Below are 8,570 nucleotides of genomic sequence, written 5' to 3'. Positions count from 1 at the left end.
AGCACGTCTGCCGTTCCAGAGACTGTCCACGTCACGTCGGCCGTTCCAGAGACTGTCCACGTCACGTCGGCCGTTCCAGAGACTGTCCACGTCACGTCTGCCGATGCAGAGACGGTTCCTGTGCCAGACACTGTGACATGTGCTAGAGCTGATGCCGGCAGATTAAAGCAGCTCCCTTCAGTCGTGACGGGGCGCTCTCCCCTCGTGCCATTTTGTCGTCGTCTTAGTTATTGTTTTATTCCCGTTTTTGTCTAGTCTCTTACTTTATTACTTTTACTTTAATAAATGTTATTCCTTTTGCATACCACTTAAACGTGTCATCTCCTTCTTTGTCGCGGCTTGCGAGCCGGCCGTGACATTACACTCTTAGCACAAACAGGGCTACCATAATATGTGAGCAACATGCATGTGCATGTTTGTATTTCTGAGAGAATAATGTTTATGCATGGTTATTCAAAAAACAAAAAATTAAAGTGTCTGAAATAATGCCACAAAACACATAGTAAATATGTGTTAACAATACTTTGAGTAATGGATGTTGTCGCCTAGAGTTTTTCCTTCAAAATGATCTGAAAATCATCCTGCTTAATCATTCACATAAAACAATACATTGATTTACATTTTGTAAAACACTTTTTGTTTGGGAAGGCAATATGCGCAGGGGCGTGAATGATCCTACACCATCATGAATAATGAGTGGTTCACACCTGAGAAGACAATGACCCGCTTAATGACCCCGCATAATGAGCCTTTCATTCAGGTGTGTCACACAAGAACGAATGTGAGGACAAAATAAATATATATCTATATATAATACAAATATAAATTCAAGTCAAATGCACATTTTTAGTACATAGTCATACCTGGAAACAAATCCTGTTCAAATAGGCTATATGGGCCATTCTACAGAATTGGTTCAAAGTTAGATTTGGAAACTTTTCTTTCTTTTTTTTTCACTTTTTTTTTTATACATGCAAATTGTATAATATCCAAGGTAAACATTTCTAGTAATTGTGCAGTTAATTCTCATACTGTATTTTCAGAAAGTTTTGGAATACATCCTCTGCCCAAATGTGTCACTAATTAAAAACAATAATAAATAATTTAAAGCACTCCATGGTCTTGCCCCCAACTATATTTCTGATCTCATCCATACATACTCCCCTGTTCGCACACTTAGATCTTCTGATACCGGTCTGTTGATGATCCCACGGCACAAACTAGCATCGTTTGGTGGAAGGGCATTTTGCACCGCTGCCCCAACTCTCCATTCCACAACACATCCGTAATCTCTCATCACTACATGACTTCAAAACCCACATTAAAACATATCTTTTTGTCACTTGTTTCCCCAACCCCTGATCTATGTTCTGATTCTATATGTATCTTCACAGTTTCTATGTCATGTTTTTATGTCATGTTTCTATGTCATGTGTTTTTGTAATTCATTGTAAAGCGACCTTGAGTCTTTAGAAAGGCGCTATATAAAATAAACGTATTATTATTATTATTATTACAGGTTGTGGTCATTGTGTCTCAAGTACCAGTATTTGTGTGTAAACAATTGAGAAAAACTTTAGTCATTTGTTGGTTTATATGTGTTCAGGTTAGTAATTGTGTGTGGATAAAAAAAAAACAGGCCATGCAAAACTATGCATGTCCACCGGGTGGCGATGTTTTCTGCCGTGGTGACCATCTGTAAGCACTTTACCTGGTTTCTACTTTGATCCTCCTGTTAAAATAATTTTATTTCATTCAATTTGTATGCAACAGCCATTTTTTGCATGTCTCTGTAAAGCTTATAATATGTAGTTTAAAGTGTGCCTAATCAATTTTCTGTGTCTTGTTCAGGTAGTTAAAATTAAAGGGGCAAAGTTCAGAAAGGCAAAGTTGAGTTCACACAGGCCTGTGTTGTCAGAGTGTGTTTGTAGAAAAATGTCTGCGATTCAGTAAAATCTCAAGCTTTCTTTCTGTGTTTTGCATCATATTAAAGGTTCACAATAATGCATGGTTGAGAGGGAACACTTTGTAGGTTTATATGTTAGTATGTGTGTGTGGATAAACAAACAGGGCCTGCAAAACTATGCATGTCCACCGGGTGGCGATGTGGGTCTAGAATCCAAAAAGACCATGGATGGAGTGGGGAATGACTGTAATTAGCATTTCCACCTTTTTCGACTTATATCTCGAGAACCCCTCGCTCAATATTCCCCAATCTCTAATTGATCATAGTGCGCGACGAGGCCTTTCGAAAGAGCTCACCCACGAGGTCCAACTCGCCCGGGTCCCCGAGTTACGGCCGTTCAAAGCTCGGTGTTTAAAAAATAAGTGTTTTAAAAAATTTTTTTTACAACTTTTAAAAAAGGAAGCGGGTCGGGTACAATATTTTCTTTCTTTTTTTTGTGGTCCGAGTTGCGGGCGGGTTAGTTGAAAACGTCAGTTGGGTATGGGTTGTTTATACATTGACCCACGCCACACATCACTGGTGTGTGTGTGTGTGTGTGTGTGTGTGTGTCAGTGATGCGCGGGTCAATGTATAAACAACCCGCACCCGACCAACGTTTTTGAAAATATTGTACCCGAAAATATTGTACCCGACCCGCCTCCTGACCCGCATTTTTTAAAAGTAGCTAGTAAATGCTCAGAGTAGCGTCATTGGGCCGTAGACAGAGGAACTAGGGGTGCGTATTTTTCTGAATGATATCGCCTAGTGTTTTGTAATAAAGGCTTGATTTATTCATTTATTTCGTTTAATTTTCTTAACAATTAAGATGCTGCATGTGTTTATCCAGTCTAATGGAAGTGTGCGTCTCTCCCCCGACTTTCCCAACAATCCCCCCGCCCCCTCTCAGCAAAGACATAAAACTGACATTACTGAGCTATATGCGTTTAAAAGTAGCCTATGAAAATGGCACAATGGCATTGCTCAGTTCAACATGTTGGGAAATCGGGCATTTTGTCCGGCGTCAGTTATATTCAAAAGTGAATAACGCTCAACATTCAAAAGGTAAATAAGGATTAAATTTGTCACTAATAAAACACAAAAAAAATTTAAAGAGAAGGCTTATATTGACCTTTTAAGATTTTGTTTGCACCTTGGAAATTAGGTTTTGATGTGGCAGTAAAAACTTTATAATCTATCCAAAACGGAATGTTGTTTATCATATTTCGTCTGTAACATATCGTCTTTTATAATATATATTAGGGCATAAATGTTAATTTGCAGTTTAATATGTTGCTTATACAAAGACATTTTATTTCAACGTATTCAGTCGATTTTTACTCATCTCAGTAGGCAATATAGATAGTTTGCTAAAAGCTAATGTAACCCATATATCAGTGGCGGGCCGTGCATTTCACACATAGGCCTTCAGTGATGTCCAACCTGAATTAATAACGAAAAACAGTGAAATTCCTGTTTTTATTTTGCACCGGCAGTCATAGGGTTAATGCGGTGAGTTCGGGAAAGGCTGGGTAGAGAGAAACGAGCGAGTGCGTTCGGCTTTAAAGTGTAGGCTACAGTGGTTATTGCGTTCCGATTATAAATTCAGTAAAGGAAACTCCCTTGTCTTGTCCTTCAATGGTTACAATAGTATTAATGTTTGAAAAAAGAAGTTGCTTCGATCATAAATTTACAAGAAAAATTAGGAAGAAAATATTATGCACGGACAAAAACGGGGGCAAAAAAATGCATTATACTCACCAAAACTACTGCCTATTTTTTTTATACAAAATCCATTCTAATTTCTTTCCTCAAAAAGACTTAAATTACTTGGATGTACAGGTTGTCTGTGCGTTTCAGTCCCAACAACCTTTTCTATCGCCATCGAGGCTATAAAGTGCTGAAAGTCGAGTCTGTCCCGTCGTATTTCTGGCATAAGTTTTAATTGGCTTTAGTGCTGCGAGTGTCTGCTCGACAGAAGCAGTAAACCGGGAAAACACCGCAAAACATGACGATGTGTAACGTTACAGCCGACACAAGCTCTCACACAGATTTTTGAACGATATCAATGAGATCAGCGCGACTTTTGGCTTCAAAATCAGCCCTGGCATAACGTTACATTGCAGTCTGTTCTGTTTTTACCCGGACAGATCGATATAGATCCGTGACTCTGCGTAAGCTGAATAAGGGATTTTTTCCGGTAGGTTTGAACCTGCTGGTGGTCGAGGAAGGAAAGAAACATTAATTTGTGGGTTGAAAAACTATTAAATCTACAGGAATATATTTAAGTTTACACAGTTCGCTACTGATGCGGTTAGCAAGCTCTGACTACCAGTTATAATACGCGCTCTGACCATCCAATCAAAGGGCGTGAAAATGCTTACGTTATTGTACGCCTGCTAGATGGCCCCGGTGCCAAATCTGATTGGCTTATTAAATCTGACTGATTATCTGATTGGTTAAAGCAACAGTTTCATTGCCATTCATTTAAGCTACAGGCGCCCGCACTATCGATTCTGAAGGCCTCGAGGCAGATATATTTGACCCTGGCAACACATGATGGCTGAAATATGATTGGATAAAAGCGCTAAAATAAACATACACTACTGGAAGCAGCGCAACCAAGAGAAAAGCTATGACATTGCGAGAATGGACTATTGGGAATCATGTAATACTCATTCATAAAATATATATATTAAAGTTCAAGTCAGTGATTCTGATAATGTTTAGGCCAGCAGAGAAGGCCTTGCTGGCCCTGACGGCCCACCACTGCCATATAGCCTAGAATATGCTGTCACTAAAGGGTTAACTAGTCGAGTGTCAAATTGCATGATGCCATTAGAGGGCGCACTAGCACTGTTTTTAAGTTCGTTATTGGGGATTCTCTTTTGTATCAAGTTGCATCAGAAAAAGCTCTAGTTTACATGACAAAAATAGATCGAAAAACAGTCAGATATCTAGTCAATTCTAACCAGGAGTTGTGTGGATTAGATCATATTTTACTAGTAACCCGAGGACTGCATTGTGGGAGACGTTTTCTGTTGTTCTCACCGTGTTTTCTGCCGAAACCTCAGGTGAGTTTCTGTTGTCTCAACGTGCTCATTAGTTTACCATATTGCTAGCTAACACGAGGTGATGCTATCAGTAAATAATATTAGGTTTTAGGATCTCATGCTATTATAATAAAAACCAATCGGAGTGACAAGAGTATTGCAAGATTATTATAGTATATTATAGTTTATATTGCACTTAGCTCATAATGTGTGAATTTTATGTTTAAATGAGGTAAAATGACTAATGGGGAAATAATGCATTCATTTCATGTTGTTTAATAGCATACAGTTTATTATATGTTATGGTTGAACAATGCATTAATCCTTTAAGGAACATCATTTATTTAGGATATATTATTATATATATTATATTGTTAATATACATATATTGTTTAATTTTGTACCATGTTTTGGTTTTGCCAATGCAAACTATTGTCTCTTGTCAAACAGACTTGTATGGAGCATAGTCGTAGTGTGATTTGAACAGTTTTCTTATGATCATAGCTAATGGTTCTAAATGTGTAACTGGATTATTGAGAAAAGAAGAGTAAATAAGGTACCATATATGGTAAAGGAGATAGAAATAATTATAATTGTTTTCTTATCTACATTCTGTACTGCTACGTACAGATTGGTTTTTATCCTGGATTTAGTTTGGTTCCAAACCATACCGACTTCGATGGCGAGCCTGTCCCAGTGAGTGACATTCTACAGAAAGAACATGTGGACGCAGTGTGGCCAGCTGTGTCGGATTCTCTTCTGCGGAGTGCTTGAACTGATTCGTACCCGGACCTCGGATATTGGATTCCATGGATTCCAGATAAGGAAACTTGAATGTGTTTTGGTTTACTACCCGGGTAGATTGACTTTCTATTTTCCCAAGGACAATTTATTTAGTTTTTTTTTTCTATTTGTTTACAAACTGAAAGAGCTCTATTTTATTTTGGGGTATTTTCTAATGTAAGATAAAATAATTCTGTGAGTAGGGTATAATAAACCTGCCAGCTGTTCTGTTTCAAAAAAAGTTAAGTCTCATTGTGAGGCTTGTCAATTACTGCTCAGAGCCTAGGTAATACATATATAGCTATCATTCTAATTCAGGTTAGAGGTGCTACATATAGCTTGGCGAGCCAGCCAGGAGCAGTTTGTGGTTATATACAGAACAGCTTTGGCAGATTTGTTCACAATTCATCATAATTTCTCAGACTGTAAATATATATATATTTAGTGTTGTCAAAAGACCCAGTACTTCGGTACCATTTCGGTACTAAAAAAATTAAATGGTTACGGTACCAGCTTTTCTTAAGTACCGGTGGTACCGAAGTATCGGGTTAATCCGGTTCTTGATGCGCTGTCCGAACGGTGCACAGTTGCGTCCTCTTCATAAACACACAGAGACATGGCGACCGGCGGCGCTGCCAATGCGGTGTCTCTGAATCCACTTGTTGACCAGAAAGGAGGAAAGAGCCGTTCACATAGCGCATTTTTTGCGCGTGCAAATTCATTTTCCAGGCGCGCCTCTGTTCACGGTTGCATAGCAACGGCAGATGCAACGGGAAAGCACGCGCTTGTGGAAAGGAGAAAGCGGTGCAAACTGCGCTCTCCATGTTGACGAGGAAGTATCATCAAAGAATTAAATGATTTCTAGCCCTTGCATTAGCTTTACTACTAGATATATTCATGGAGATGAGAAAAAGCCGCCCTGTACAGCTATGATCAGCTGTTCGGCCGAGCTTTCCATGTTGTTACGGAAAGGCCGCTGGTTTTTGTCACATGACCTGTTGAGATACAATGGGTGCTTCTCAATATCCCTCCTCGTCTCCTCGCTCCTCCATCCTATGATCCGGAAACCGATCGAGCTCAGCCATCTTGAAGGACATCTCAATTCTCTAATTGCACCGTGAGGAGGCGAGGATCGAGGAGTGAGAATGCTTTCAGAGGAGCTATGAGCGAGGACACAGGTGTATCCTATGCGGAAGTGTTTTATTGACTTAACGGGACGCACGTGTAAATTCTCCTCCCCCTTCACATCGGTCACAATAATTTATAGTTATATAATTTTATTGCAGTTTATATAAACCACATGTCACATATTCAGAGGTGGAAAGTCCAGGTTCAGAAAGTAAAAGTCCTCCTCAGTATTTTGTTCCAATCACCTGGATTTGCTAATTAGCACAGTTTTTCAGCCAGGAGGTAGAACTAATTAGTGAAATCAGCTGACTGAGTTCATGGGTGGAATAAACATATGGCAGGACTTTTACTTTCTGACCCCTGGACTTTCCACCTCTGCACATATTTCAACAGGGTATCTTGCTTTATTATTATTTATTATGAATTTCTTAAATAACCAAACTTCCACAACATAAGGGCAGATCTTTTGAGCGCTGCTGATGACGCTGTGAAGTGACGCTCAAGTGATTGAGTATTCCAATGTATAAAAAAGCTTTAATTCGATTCATCCGTCCTCCTTTTCTTTCCTTGCAGCCTTCCCCCGCGTCCTCCAGGGGGTGGAGCTGAGACGCGAGGAAAGGAAGCGAGGAAAGGAAAGGAAACGAGGAAGCACAAATAAGAATTGAGAAGCACCCATTGAAGTGCATCTCGCTGAATTTGCACGCGCATAAAACGCAATATGTGAACGGCCCCTAAAGTGGTTACTTAATGCCTTATCTAACATCAACACATTGAGTGAACAATATATTTTTACAACATTAATGTATGTTTGTGAATGTTATTTAATACAAACACTTGATTGTTAGCCTGGTAATACCAGACTCTGCACTTTGCTTCGTAGACAGAGTCTGGAATGGCATAATAGAGAAGTGTTTTCTCTCTCGCTAGGGGGCGATTGTCTGAAGTTTAAAATCATTGGTTACCCGTAAGCCAATCAGATAAGTTTAGTTAGGACGTATGTAATGCGCCTGTACAGCCGCATAGAACCACAGACATCATGCATCGAACTCAAATCTATGATCGAACTTACACTGTAAACACATGATGATGCGAGCGAAATACCGGAGTGAACATGGCTGTAAACGACTTTTGCAGATTATGCGTCGTTAATCTACGCATCCACGGTACAATCACAGCCTCTAAACTTATTTTTGACAGAGTGAAACAAGAAAATATTTGCAGCCAACTCTCAAATTTAGGATTAGATATTTTAAACACAGCCAGTGCCGCTGCTAGCCATTTCGGTGCCCTAAGCATAATTCCTTTATGATGCCCTCTACCCCGAGAAGCTTCATGAGGCACGCGCGCGGTCTCTTGCTCTCTCTCCCTCTCTGCCGTGCACGCGCTACGCGGTTTGGAGCACAGTCTCTGTCTCGCGGGCGCGCTCGCTCTAGATTATGGAGATTTTAACTAATTCGCGGGCATCAGTGAGCCGCTATCAATATGCGGGAGACTCCCGGAACGCTATTTTTTTGGTGCCCCCTCAGCTCTTGGTGCCCTACGCACAGCGCGTGGTGGGAGCGGCGGCACTGGTTCTCCATTACAGAGCGAATTGCATCCGTTTCGGTTTTCGATTTCTCTAACCTACAATGTAAAACTCGGCGCTTAGCGTCTACGTCACGGCT

Source organism: Phoxinus phoxinus (assembly GCF_949152265.1).
Source record: "Phoxinus phoxinus genome assembly, chromosome: 2".
Lineage (NCBI taxonomy): Eukaryota > Metazoa > Chordata > Actinopteri > Cypriniformes > Leuciscidae > Phoxinus > Phoxinus phoxinus.
The sequence above is the reverse complement of the archived record's forward strand: the minus strand, read 5'-3'. Positions refer to the sequence as shown.